Source organism: Ostrinia nubilalis, chromosome Z (genome assembly GCF_963855985.1).
Source record: "Ostrinia nubilalis chromosome Z, ilOstNubi1.1, whole genome shotgun sequence".
NCBI lineage: Eukaryota > Metazoa > Arthropoda > Insecta > Lepidoptera > Crambidae > Ostrinia > Ostrinia nubilalis.
In genome coordinates, this window is record NC_087119.1 from 8,868,350 (window position 1) to 8,882,039 (window position 13,690).

Below are 13,690 nucleotides of genomic sequence, written 5' to 3' on the forward strand. Positions count from 1 at the left end.
ATCGCTATCTCTTTTATTTATTTTTTTATAGCCATGTAAACTTAAATGTTCAGTCCATTTTTAACTTTTCGGAAAACTTCAAAGCTGAATTTAAAAAAAACTAGATGATATTTGCCAGTAAATTTAGATTTGATGCAACCCTACATCAATGCACGTCAAAACAAAATATTTACTTTGAGGCTACGCCTAGTAGTTTTTTTTAAAATCGATATTATATGATGCGATTTGGGTATTTTGGTGAAATTACTAAAAAAATTAATATAAAAGTAGCCGCCTGGCATGGAACGTGTTATGGGGGCTGAAAATATAGGAAATGACCCATTCTATCTGCCAAATCATTTTGGCACACGATGCGCCAAACACCCTGTATATACAGGGTGTCCCAGAATGGGTGAATCAAACTGCTGCTGCTATCCCTTAAAAATATGAAAAAAAAATAAAGCGCTACAAGGAAACAAAAAAGAATTTTTGAAAAAGTGAAAATAAATCAGCTTTGCCTAAGTATTTACCTAGTTATCTGGCTATAATTGCTGCGTTTGGAGTTTATTTGTACTTTTTTCTTACTAATATTAATTGTACATGATCGCTTCGTTTATCTGTCAACAAACTTTTGAAAATAATGACTAAACTTCGAGTTTAGAGCACTTTATATAAAAAAAAATTCCGAACAAACTTTTTTTTCATATTTTTAGGGATAGTACATTAGTAGAGCTACCTCCCCTAGCAGTTTGATTCACCCATTCTGGGACATCCTGTATACCACAGATTATTAAAAAAGAGTTTATAAATCAATAGAGCTGCCCCCTAAACAAAATGCACTTTTTAACAAGGATTTTTCGACCACTTTTCGACTAGTTTGCGATTAATTAGTGTGCACTTTGTCTAAAACTCTAGACCCACTGGTATTTTTTATCTGTGAATAGAGTAAATCCTTTGAATCAATCTCTCATCAGTTAGAATCGAAACACTGAAAATTAAATCGATTCCACACATTCGGTTAATCTACCTTTTAATGCTTTTAAAACTTAAAAAAATATTACATTAAATTAATGTTCTAAAGAAATAAACATCGAAACTTCTGATACGGTAGATAAAATATTATTCTACCAGGTTTTAACCCTTAATTAATTGGAAAAAAGTTTGACAAATACAAAACGGTAAATAAAAATATTATTCTACCATGTTTTAACCCTTAATTAATTGGAAAAACGTTTGATAAATACAAAACGAGATTGATTGTTATAATAAGGTGATTTTTTTGCATATAATATTAAATTTGAAAAAATCTAAATCCTGGAACAGTGGGGTTAAAGGGAGGTTTTACTGTGGGAAATTATGGCCCTTTCTTCATAACGGCATGCAAAATTTTATCAAAGTGGGAAATATTTCCCAGTAGGTAAGTACAGGAAGGAATTACATGATACGATTTGTTCATAATATGGACTACTGTTTAAATACTAATCTTCTTCACCCTGCTTTGCTTGTCATTTTATGAACGACAATTTACGACAGTTTCTTCGAGCTCTTATTTGGTTATTATTTTAGACTTCATTTTCTTATTAATTGGAAAATGAAAAAAAAAACAATTTAGGTTACGTAGATAAGTAGGTATAGCCTGACCAGGAACATAAAAACCCTGGCATAGAGGCGCGTCAATTGCATTTGATAGTGCAACACTGAGTACCTACAGTGGTACCTGTGTTAAATTAATAGGCTAACTTTATGTATCAGGATTCAGGATTGCGGGCTAATTTGATAGTTTCATAAATTAACAAAAAAATAATATTATAGGTAACCTGGTTTAAATAAATTAAATGATACCATCAATCGAGCTAGTAGGATTTATATTATTACTAGCGGCCGCCCGCGACTTCGTACGCGTGAATCCCGTTTTTCCCGCTAATTCCCGTTCCCGTGGGAATTTCGGAAATTCCTTTCTTAGTGCACCTCTACGGTACCTAAGCTACGTCCCTTCCAAATTTCAAGTGCCTACGTTTAGCCGTTTAGGCTGTGCGTTGATCTGTCAGTAAGTCAGTCAGTTTCTCCTTTTATATAATATTTAGATTCATTAATAATTGTCAATGAAGTTTTCAATTACTGTTGCCATTAAAAGAAATTAGTACCATTAGTTTTCCGCAACATGCTTGATTTTAAAGCGCGTCGTTGAGTTGACAGTAAGTTGGAGTGAAATGTTTTGATACATTTAGTTTATTACCTAACTGCGTCAGAAGGAGGGTGGGTTATGTTTATTTTTAAATTATTCTTACCTAATATCCGCTTTATCGGGGTTTTCAGGTGTATTTCATACATTGGTGCAGAGGAATAGTGAAAAAGTTATGACCATGTAAAGAAAATTGAAAAAGATTTCATCAAGCAAGTTTGAGTAATTGAAATGCTGAAAGAGCGATTTATATTATACAGGCTGGAATATTGTAATGCCACCTGGAGGGAAAGTACCTACCTACTCTTAATATTGTAGATAGAATTTTTTTCTCAAAGTAAACATTCCTTTATTTTTGAAAAGAAATAGAACTGCATTCAAAGATTTCCAAAAATTTGCTTGCCACACCCGGGAATCGAACCAACTAAAATCTATAAAAAATTACATCCTCTATTTTTATTACATCGATCGTTAGGGTTAAGTATAAGGATGAAATCTCTCTAACAAACTTGATAAATCAAATGAAAGGAAAACCATGAAATCTTACAATTATTTTGATAGTGTTACAGAAAATTGTATGGTATAGTAGTGACATTTAAAAAAATATCGAAATCTATGAATGCAGTTCTCTTTTTTTTTTTCAAAAATAAAGGAATGTTTTCTTACAATAAAATTTTCTATCTACAGTATTAAGAGTACTTTCCCTCCAGGTGGCATTACAAAATTCCACCCTGTATAAATACCTCTTTAACTTGATCATCTATTGAAGAACAAGAAATGCAAGTGGAATTCTTAGAATCATTTTCTAGTTCTGAATGAAGTGATAAGTTATAATTAGTATGATACATAATAAAATTATTTACAGTAATATACGGTTTACTTATTTTCAAGACATGTTTTTATGTTAAAAACCCGATTTATAACAACATTCTTCATACACATACCTAAAATGTATAGGTAGGAATTCGTACTTCATGTTCATTAATATTAAAGTCATAAATAAAAAATTAAAAAGTATCAAGATCGTTTAATCCAATTTCCCCAGTATTGCACTCAACAAAGTTTATTTTCCCCATTTGCCATGAGATTCTGGTACACCTATATTACTTAGATTTTGCAAATTGGTTTTGGAAATTTGTTTTGGTTTTATCAAAGCATTAGATTATTAACGGTGAAAATGTTATGTTAAAGCCTTACTTACTTACATTACCTACTTGTTATAGGTACCTAGGCATTACTTGTTATAGGTGTACCAGAATCTCATGGCAAATAGGGAAAATAAACTTTGTTGAGAGCAATACTGGGGAAATTGGAATAAACGATCTTGATACTGTTTAATTTTTTACTTTTATGACTTTTTAGTTTAATAGTGAACATGAAGTACGAATATACATTTTAGGTAGGTACGTGTATGAAGAATGTTGTTATACATCGGGTTTTTAACATAGGAAAATGACTTGAAAAATAATTAAATCGTATATTACTTTAAGTAACTTATTTTAATAAGCATCATACTTTTAACTTATCTCTTCATTCAAAACTAGACAACTCTTGGGTGACCCTAGCTGAAAAATTAAAAACTGCTAGATTTAAAAAAAATGGATCTGTCAACAGCACTGCATCAGGGGTGATTTACTGTTTGTTCTCCGAATGACTATCGTGAATACACCGATCAAAATGGCGCGAATAGTTATGCGCAACTTTAGGGCCCTGTAACTTCTTTATTTGTAGAGATATTTTCATGATTCTTTCACAATTATTATTAGTTTTACTTATATTTATTTCAAGTTTATTTGAAAGAAAAAAATTGGAAACTTCTCCATTATTCAATCTTGCTTGATGAAATCTTTTTCAATTTTCTTTACATGGTCATAATATTTTGACCATTCCTCTGCACTGAGATATACCTGAAAACCCCGATAAAGCATCTATTAATAATAATATTAAAAAAACATAACCCTCCTTCTGACGCAGTTGGGTAATAAACTAAATGTATTAAAACATTTCAGTCCAACTTACTGTCAACTCGACGACGCGCTTTAAAATCAAAGATTGACTTTGAATTATGCCTTATTTTACAATTCTCATTGAAAACAATATGACTTGCTTGAGCTTTTTCGACTTTTTCAGAAAAATAACAAATAGTCAAGAAGAGCCCCCCTAGACAAAACTGGACAAAACGCACTTTTTGATCGAATCGAAAATCGAATCCGTCAAAACTATGGTCAAAACTCCATACAAAAAAGGGGCTTTTCGACCACTTATCGACTGGTTTGCGATTATAATCACAGAATAATAATAAGTACTACGTACAGAAGTTTTTCTTCGCGAAGGTATTCAAAAAAATGTATGCTCAATGTCATCAACAATATGGTGTAATTTAGCTTGTCTTAAGAGTCGAGCACCGTTTTGTTGACATACGTCAGTGATCGGTACTGTCTTGATGCCATAGGGCTGACTGCTACAAGAAGCTACTGTGTCGCCATCTAGCGCACCACACTTGCATTCACTGCTCTTCGCGGCAACGCGCAGCTAAATGCGGCCGCCAGTTATATAGTGTAAGAGCTAGCACTTAAATATTTTATAACACACCTCAGAATACGGAACAAACCAGAAACCGTCAACGGGCGTAAATGTGTATTCATATAAATTACTCCAAATCGCACTAATGTGACTTTAGAGCAATTAGTCAATGGCCGGCGCGCGCATTGTTTACATATCCGTCAGATTGACACTTTATAATTAAATTATGCCGTCTTGTGCCGTTCCAACATGTAAGAATGCTACTGGAATTACGAAGAAAGTGCATGGAATCATGTTTTATCCGTAAGTAGCACATTTCCAATTCATTTTAATTAAATAATAATTTTCAAAAAAAATCACGGTTGTATTTTGTAAGTGTTGCCACAGGTCAACGGAATATTTTACCCTACTTTTTTATATTGAATTACATTTGTCTATAAAAAATTCACGCGTTAATTTTGTTAGCGTTACCACAGAATAATGGAATATTTTCCCCATCCTTTTTGTTTTAATTAGTTTTTAGTGTAATTTCATTCATGACATGACAACCTGATTAATTAAATTATAAGTGCCACTTGTGGTCTAAACTGAATAAATATTTTTGATTTTGATTTGATTTTAATATATTGAATTAATTTATAATATTACTCCCTAATAATGAGGAGATAATAAATTACTATCGTGAATTTCATACTTTCCCATTTATTCAAAAGTAAGGCATTGGTATCAACAGATTAGCATCAGCAGCAATATTTGTATATTTAATAATAATTTTAAGTAATTAATTATTGCTTACATACTTACTCTGATTTTCTTTCAGGATACACAGCCAGAGTTGCCTCGCAATCAAATTCAAGTATTGGTGATGTTTTTGATTTGGATTCTGTTTTTGACTCCAAGAAAAGTTAAACTAAAAGCACTACTGCGCCGTAAACAAATGTTTTGTTGTCGATATGTTTACATAATAAAGAACCTTAAGTTTCTTTTTTGTTTTACTTGGCATTCTAAAATTTATATTCGACTTTTGTAATTGACTTTTAAATAACATATTATACCTACATATAGTATATTACACTATTTAATAGAAATAAATAATCATCTACACTTAGTTACTTCGGAATAAAAATTAAATTCATAGGTAGGTAGGTACCTACTATCTATGCCTATGGCCAGTCAAGTCGTCTCGTTCTATCGCAAAGAATCACCATTTGATAAGAGCGAGAGCAAAAACGGAAATGGATAGTTAACACTGTGGCCGTGTGTACTTATTTCACTTACTTATTTTTTACTTGTTTAACATCTCTTTAAAAAATTACATAATTTTACCCCAAAAATGGGGGTGTCACACGGCGCTAGTAACACTAAAGGGGGTAGAGGGGCGCGGGAGGGGAAGTATTTTGGACACAAGTTGCCGCGTAGAAATGTTATCGAACACTCCTTCTGGTTTGTTCTGTATTCTGAGTAACACACATAACTGTGACAATTTATTTCACGTGGGCGAAGCCAAAAAGCTAGTAAGAAATAAAAATTCAATTCAGTAGGTATTTCAAACCAAATTTTATTACATAAACAAACATTATACTAATTTCATTATGGGCCCTTAGTATGTGAAAACTGCAATTGACGATATTTCGCACTGTTGATGGGATGATATTTTCGAAAACACGATTAGAAAAAAATTTTCTCGAAAAAAAACATTTACCTCTGGATTTTTTTATAAAAGTTTAATATGACCGTGTTTTACAATAATAAAATTCCTATAAAATCACAAAGGTATCATGTTTGCCTCTTTGATTTCCTGGCTGTTTTAGATTTCAAAAACCTAAATATATTAATTTATTAACTTTCTGATAAAAATGTGAATGGCTCTTACGATGTCCCCCCCTTAAATCAAAATGTCTTTATTTGGTCTATATGCCCATCATCACTACGTAATAATTATAAAAAAAGTCGCTTTCCTGTCTGTCTGTCCCTATGTATGCTTAGATCTTTAAAACTATGCAACAGATTTTGATACGGTATTTAGGGTTCCGTAGCCAAATGGCAAAAACGGAACCCTTATAGATTCGTCATATAGTCTGTCTGAACATAGAACGTTTTTGTGCACTTTTTAAAATGAGTTAACCAAGTATATGGCTATTAGACTTGCACACGTCCGTCCGTTTTTTGTAGGATTAATATAATTAAGTAACATTTATTTTTTGCATTCGGCTCTTGGTCTAACCCAAACGAAACACGAACAACTAATGAACTAACAATGAACAAAGTTGATAAATTAGTAATATGTAAATAATGAATTTGTTTTACGAGCTGTCCCGGCGTACTTCGTACCGCAAATTAATATAAAGTTGTTTATAAAATCGCAATATTAATTTTTGAAAGTAGGGTCATTGTGCTGGTTTTCTATCTAACTTCGGTTTTCGTCCATTTCACTGAGCTGCCATAAACACATGCGTAAAATTTGAATACAAAGTATTGTATTCACAGAAGGCAGTAGCCATCCCGCGCTAGTTTTGTTGCAATCTATAATGCCTAAGCAACAGTTCTACCTAAATGAAAATGTAATTTAAAAAGTAGTGAGTTCCAAAAAATTACGTAAATGCGCGGCCATACACCGGTCACCGGTACATTGCAGAAATCATCGCGCTAGAAAAAAAACGTGCTGACAGGAAAAGTTTTTGGCACGTATGTCTAATTGATAGCATTATAAACACAATTTTAAGTGTTTATTAAACTTCTTCATACAAAATTAAATCTTAGATGACTAAGGGTAATTTTTTTAAATCATAGCTCAGGTCATATAGCAGGCAAATCAACTCGGAAAGGGATCAACAACGTATCGCCTTTTGTGGCATGGAGGTAATAGTGGAGAGGAAATATAGATCTATACAAAAATTCGACAAATTAATGACAAACAGCTGTTTATCTCTTTCTAACTTACCCCTGGTGATGTATAAAAAAAAGAAATAGATAATGTTTGGTCAGTACTCATTCTGGCAACATTTTCATGTGACGTCACTAACTACCTGACTTGCGCCGAGTAGGTACCTACATACAAGATTTAAGAAAATAACATATTTATAGGCAATCAGCTGACAACTACACGCACACACACACACACACAAATACTTGTCAGCTGATTGCCTATATTGCGGCCATGTTGTTTTCTTAAATCGTGTATGTATTTATAATGCGTGTAAATGTGTGCGTAATGTACCGAGTACGTTTATTTTAAAGTTACGCCAAGTCCATGAGACATTGATATACGTCAGTGTTTTGCGAGCTGTCATTGCCCTTCGCGCACTGTCATCGGCGAGGCAAGGCGTTTACGTTACGGTGCGGATTGTGTGTGCGTTGCAGTATGGACTTTAGTTGACTGTCTTTATGAGCACTCGAACGACATAAAATAATATGATACATTTATGTAAGGGTATTTTAAGATCACAAAGTTGGCAACTCCGATAGTTGGACGAAAACCAGCGCAAAGACCCTATCCTGTTTGACACCTATAATAATTGACAATAGCTGGCTCGGCGAACTTCGGCAAACTAATGTGTGACGTGAAGTGCCAAATCGCGGAAAATGTCGGAAGAAATACATGAATTTGCATGAATTATCATGAATAACAATAACCACTTATTTACCTCTCAGTGTCTTCAGGCAACTTAAAAAAAGTACATTGTGTGTTTTTCTTATTATTTAGGCAGTTAAATTACTGCACAGTATTTTTTACACAGTATTTTTTTCCATAATACAAGAGTACGCGTGCGTGTGTCAATGCTCGCTCGTATCTCGTATGTGACGCCTTGTCGAATCGCCTCCTGTAGGTGGGCTATCGTGCGTGTTTTGTTTTCGATGTGAACTCGCGGAGATGAACAAAAGCCCCCTAGACAAAACGCACTTTTTGATCGAATCGAAAATCGAATCCGTCAAATTCCATACAAAAAAGGGGCTTTTCGACCACTTTTCGACTGGTTTGCGATTATAATGGCACTTTGTCTAGACCCACTGGCCTGTTATAATTTGCACTTTGTCTAGACCCACAGATTACAAAATTTTTTTTTTTTTTTCTAACAGGTTTAACGGCTTCGGATAGTATCCTTTCGGCCAAATCTTTAAGTATTTTCATCCATGAGTACTTTCTGAGTATTTTTTACAATGGATATGAGTTGAGGATTTCTGTTCTTCTGTGTCTATGTTGAAATGTCTTCATAAATTTATATGAGTATTTACAATGTACTGGTAAATATGTGGGTATGACTTCTCATTCGCTAGTATGGATGGCAAGAGGCGGGGAATATTTTCATCTTCTTGATAGATCTTCAGTAAGCCATCCACTAGCAAAAGCCTTTCCAAATTAAAGGCTGGGCAATGAAGAATAAGATGGTCTAAGTCTGCCGCGTCTGCCTGACAAAATTCGCATTTATCTGTAGAGACCATTTTAATCCGTTTAAGGTGGGTTGGAAATTTTGCATGTCCAAGTCGTAAGCGATTCATTGTAGTGATGAATTTTCTTGAGGTAGTACTTTGCGACTTGCAGTACCATGGTTTTCTTGGAAGTGTTTGTTGTATTTGTCCATACCATTTTCCTTTGGTTAATTTAGTGATATTCCACTCTTCGTGCCAATTATCGAACATACGGGTTTTCAAGATGGAGTCATAGTCTGAGATGGGTACAGGGGGCGCTGGATATCGTGAATCGCCGCTGTATGGACTTACTATTTTCATCAGTCTGTCTACTATTTCATTACCGGTAATCCCTGAATGCGAGGGGACCCACATAAACTCTATTTGCTTGCAATCATTGTTCAATAGTATTTCTCTTATTTTAGTTATGTAGATGTTGGTCTTGTAATGAATATGAGTGTTTTGAAGACAAGTGAGGACACTCAAGGAGTCGGTAACAATCAAGAAAGTATTTTCATCTCTTATTCCTCCAACATATTGCAATGCAGTATATATTGCATAGGCTTCCGCCGTGAAAATCGATGCGTTCTTATCAAGTGTGAAACATCTCCCAAACTTATCTCTTGAATCATAATACGCTGCTTTAGTATTTTCCTCAGTTTTAGAACCGTCTGTGTATATCTTCCGATGCCGAAACTTTTCGCTATTTACAAATTGGACAAACTCATAGTTGTTATTAACTTTCTTCAAGCAAACCGTTGGTATCATAGTTTGAATTTCTAATGTACTTAGATCCCAATTTATCCTATGGTCTATGCATTTACAAATTTCTTTTAGCTCATTTAAATGCTCGCATTGCAAAAGACAATTATTGCAATACAAATTAAAATACATTTTATTACTTAAAATCTTAAGATAAAACTTTTCTGTTAGATATCTAAGTCTAACTAAAATTGGTGGAATCCCGGACTCTATTTCTAAGGAATTTATTGGAGTTGAACAAAAAGCTCCAGTTATAATTCTTAATCCCTTGTTTTGAATTACTTCTAATTTACGATACAAAAAATTACTTAGATATCTCCCATAAACAATAAGTCCATAGTCATAATGAGATCTAACTATTGCCTTAAAGACCATATTTAAAATTTTTGGGTCCATTCCCCACGTAACACTTGCTAAATGTCTCATGATATTTACAGTTTTTTGCATCTTATCTACAATTTTGAGCACATGAGAATGAAAAGTTAATTGAGAATCAAAAATAATACCTAAAAATTTCTTTTCTTCCACTATTTGAATATTTACAGAATTATATACAATATTTACATGGTCACGAGACTGAGAATCATTTTTCTTAGTGAATATTATGGTCGAGCTTTTAGTGGGATTTACATCTAATTTCAACTTAACATTATAATACAAATATAATTGACGTAGAGCTTCATTAATAGTCAATTCGGCAAGTGATAAATTTCTATTAGTAGTGTACAACACAATATCATCTGCATATTGCAAAACCGATAATCTTGGAACTGAAATAAATCTATGTATTTGAGATGTGTACAGCAAGTAAATCAAGGGTGATAAGGTGGCCCCCTGAGGAACCCCTTTATAGACTAATTTTGGACCATGAAGGACATTGTTGAACTTTAAATAAACAGTACGTGAATAAAAAAAATCAAAAATCCATTTGCACACTTTACCTGGGATATTGAAGCTATGTAGAATCTCAACTAGGGTTAAAAGATTGACGTTATCAAACGCTCCACTCACATCTAAGAAGGTACTTAATAAATAGCTGTGATCACAAAAAGATTCTTGTATATCACCTGTGAACTTTACAAGACTATCTAACGTAGAACGGCCTTTACGAAACCCAAATTGATCGTGAGGAATAATTGATCTGGATTCAACAAAAAGCTCTAATCTAGTCTTTAACATATTTTCAAAAATTTTCCCCACACAAGAAGATAAAGAAATAGGTCTGTAAGAATCAGCATATTTAGGATCCTTATCCGGTTTGAGAATGGGAACTACAGCAATAGTTTTCCACGACTTTGGTATTAAGCCAGCGGACCACAAATTGTTAAAAATATTAAGCAAAATTAATTTAGCTGAAGAGTCTAAGCGTTTAATCAAAATATACGGAATATCGTCAAGTCCTGGAGAAGTGTCTTTTTTAGAATTCAAAGAAAAATTAAACTCTGTTTCAGAAAAAAGTGAATTCAAATGAATATTAAGATCATTAAAAACAAATAAATTATTAAGGTGGTCAGTATTTACAGAATCATGATTAGGAGCTATTTTATCAAAAAAGTCTTGCAAAAATTCTTCATCTTTGCTATCCGGCTTCGAAGCTTTTCTATTAAGAACTTTAATAAACTTCCATATTTTGCTGATTGGTGTACACCGATCAAAGCTAGAACACAAATTTTTCCAACTGATTATCTTTTGTTCTTTAATAATCAATCTTTTAGATGCTTCAAGTTTTTTATAAATAATGTAATTTTCTATTGTTGGATGACGTCTATACATATGAAGAGCTAATTTAGTTTCCTTAACTGCGTTGGAACAAGTTTCATTCCACCATGGCATAGGTTTATAAACTTTGCGACTATTATTGCTATCATAAGTGTGTATCGGTATAAAATCTTTTCTCAAAGTATTTAATAAATCACAAAATTCTGCATAAGCAATGAGTGGGTCTGGATAATCAAGAAGATGATTAAAAAACGTTCTAGACTTGATTGTATAACCTAACCAGTCAGCTTTTTTGTAAATAAACTTTTCAAAACCACAGGAATCTTGATATATTTCACAATCATAATTTAAGTTGACTAAAGTAGGAAAATGATAGCTTCCTAAGGTATCCTCTGTATATACCGACCACTCTGCTGAAGCTGCTAATGAAGGAGATACGAATGCAATGTCAATTGCTGATGCCGATTGATTGGGACGGTTTAGCGTGGTAGGCTGACCATCATTTAATATACACATATTAATTTCATCCAGCATGTCATAAATCTGGATACCTCTTGGCTTGTTAGTAGAGGACCCAAATGCTGTATGGTGGGCATTGAAGTCACCCATTACTAGAACTGGAGAAGGTAAAGAGCTAATAATATTTTTTAAATTATTTACTGGAAATCGGCCAGGACGTGGAGGACAATACGCACCAAAAACTGTAAATGAGCTATTACGATTTACTTTTACACTAATGGCTAAAGTTTGGATTCTATCAATACTTGCTGTAACAATTTCTGATGATAAAAGAGAGTTCTTGCAAATAATAGCAACACCACCGTAACCATTGTCACTGTCATTTCTAAATATTTTATAACCTCTAAATTTTACTGAATCTGATGATTTTAACCAAGTTTCATTGAGAATTAAAATATCAATATTAAGTGTAATTAAAAGCTCACTTACGAAGGGAGTCTTAGGCTTAAGACTCTGAATATTGTGTTGAACAATAACTAAAGACTTACTATCCATTTTGAGAAACTTTCTTTAAAAACATTTCTTTGATATTAGAGGAATTAATTGGCAAGCTATTTTCTTTGTCACAAAAAGTTAATAAAGTATCAACAATAGCTTTAATAATTAGATCATTATTGATAACATCAGTCAACAAGTTTTTATTTTTAATCTCTTTAGTGTCTTTAACATTTTGTTGTTGGGGTCGGGAACTTATTGCTTTGGCAAAGGATTTGTTTAAAGTTGGGAAGAAAGAACCCAAAGTAGTTTTGTTCATTATTTTATATTTGTTTTCTTCAATTTTCTGTTGTTTAACTGGACAAATCCTTGCCACAGCAATATGCTCGCCTTTACAATTGACACATAGAGGTTTGTTTGCATTTGTACATTCTTTGTATGAGTGAGATTGTGAACATATAGAGCATACGATGTTCCTTTTACAAAATTTGGTGGTATGACCAAATGCCATACATTTATAACACTGCATTACAGGCTTAATGTATTCAGTTACAGGTACGATGCTTAGACCATAGTTAACATGCTCGGGGAGTACATTACCTGCAAAGGTCAGAGATACAGTTTGCAATGGGATGATACCTTCAGGAGTGCGCTTCGTGAACCTTCTGACTGCCAGGATCTCCTGTGAACTGAGAAGTTTGTCAAATAGATGTTTGCAGCTAAGATCTGTGGGAATGTATCGTATAACTCCTATGCATTCTGATGTTGCCGCAGGGATGAAGGCTTTGATGTCATGAGAAGACAAGAATGTTGAGTTAAACAGTAACGCATTAGCATTCTTTGCATTGTCAAAAATTACAGCATACCGCATTGCATTCACTCGTTTTATTTCTTTGACTCCCTTGTTGTACCGACTAAAAATGCTATTCAGGTATATAGGGTCCTTGTTTCCAAACTTTACAGTGTCATTTGTGCTTTGTATGTATACAGGAAATACACAACCTGGAGAATTATCAGGATAACAGCGTATATGGTTCTTCTTGTAGTATGGTGCATGTATGGACTCATCATCTTGTACTTCAACTACTTTTCTTTTCTTGGTATTATGTTTGGGGTCTTTACCCCCACTGTCAGAACTCATCTCGCCACTACAGCCACTAATTT

General features: G+C 33.4%; 1 long non-coding RNA gene across 2 annotated transcripts; it reads left to right on the forward strand.

Moving 5' to 3' along the window:
• Positions 1 to 12,406: 12,406 nt before the first annotated feature.
• On the forward strand, positions 12,407 to 13,401 carry LOC135087246 (uncharacterized). Of its 2 annotated transcripts, none has more exons than XR_010260728.1 (2): positions 12,407 to 12,663; positions 13,076 to 13,401. It is a non-coding gene; the product is annotated as an uncharacterized LOC135087246 (long non-coding RNA). The 2 variants fall into 2 exon arrangements; XR_010260727.1 differs by having other exon boundaries at positions 12,407 to 12,637.
• The last annotated feature ends 289 nt before the right edge of the window (positions 13,402 to 13,690 follow it).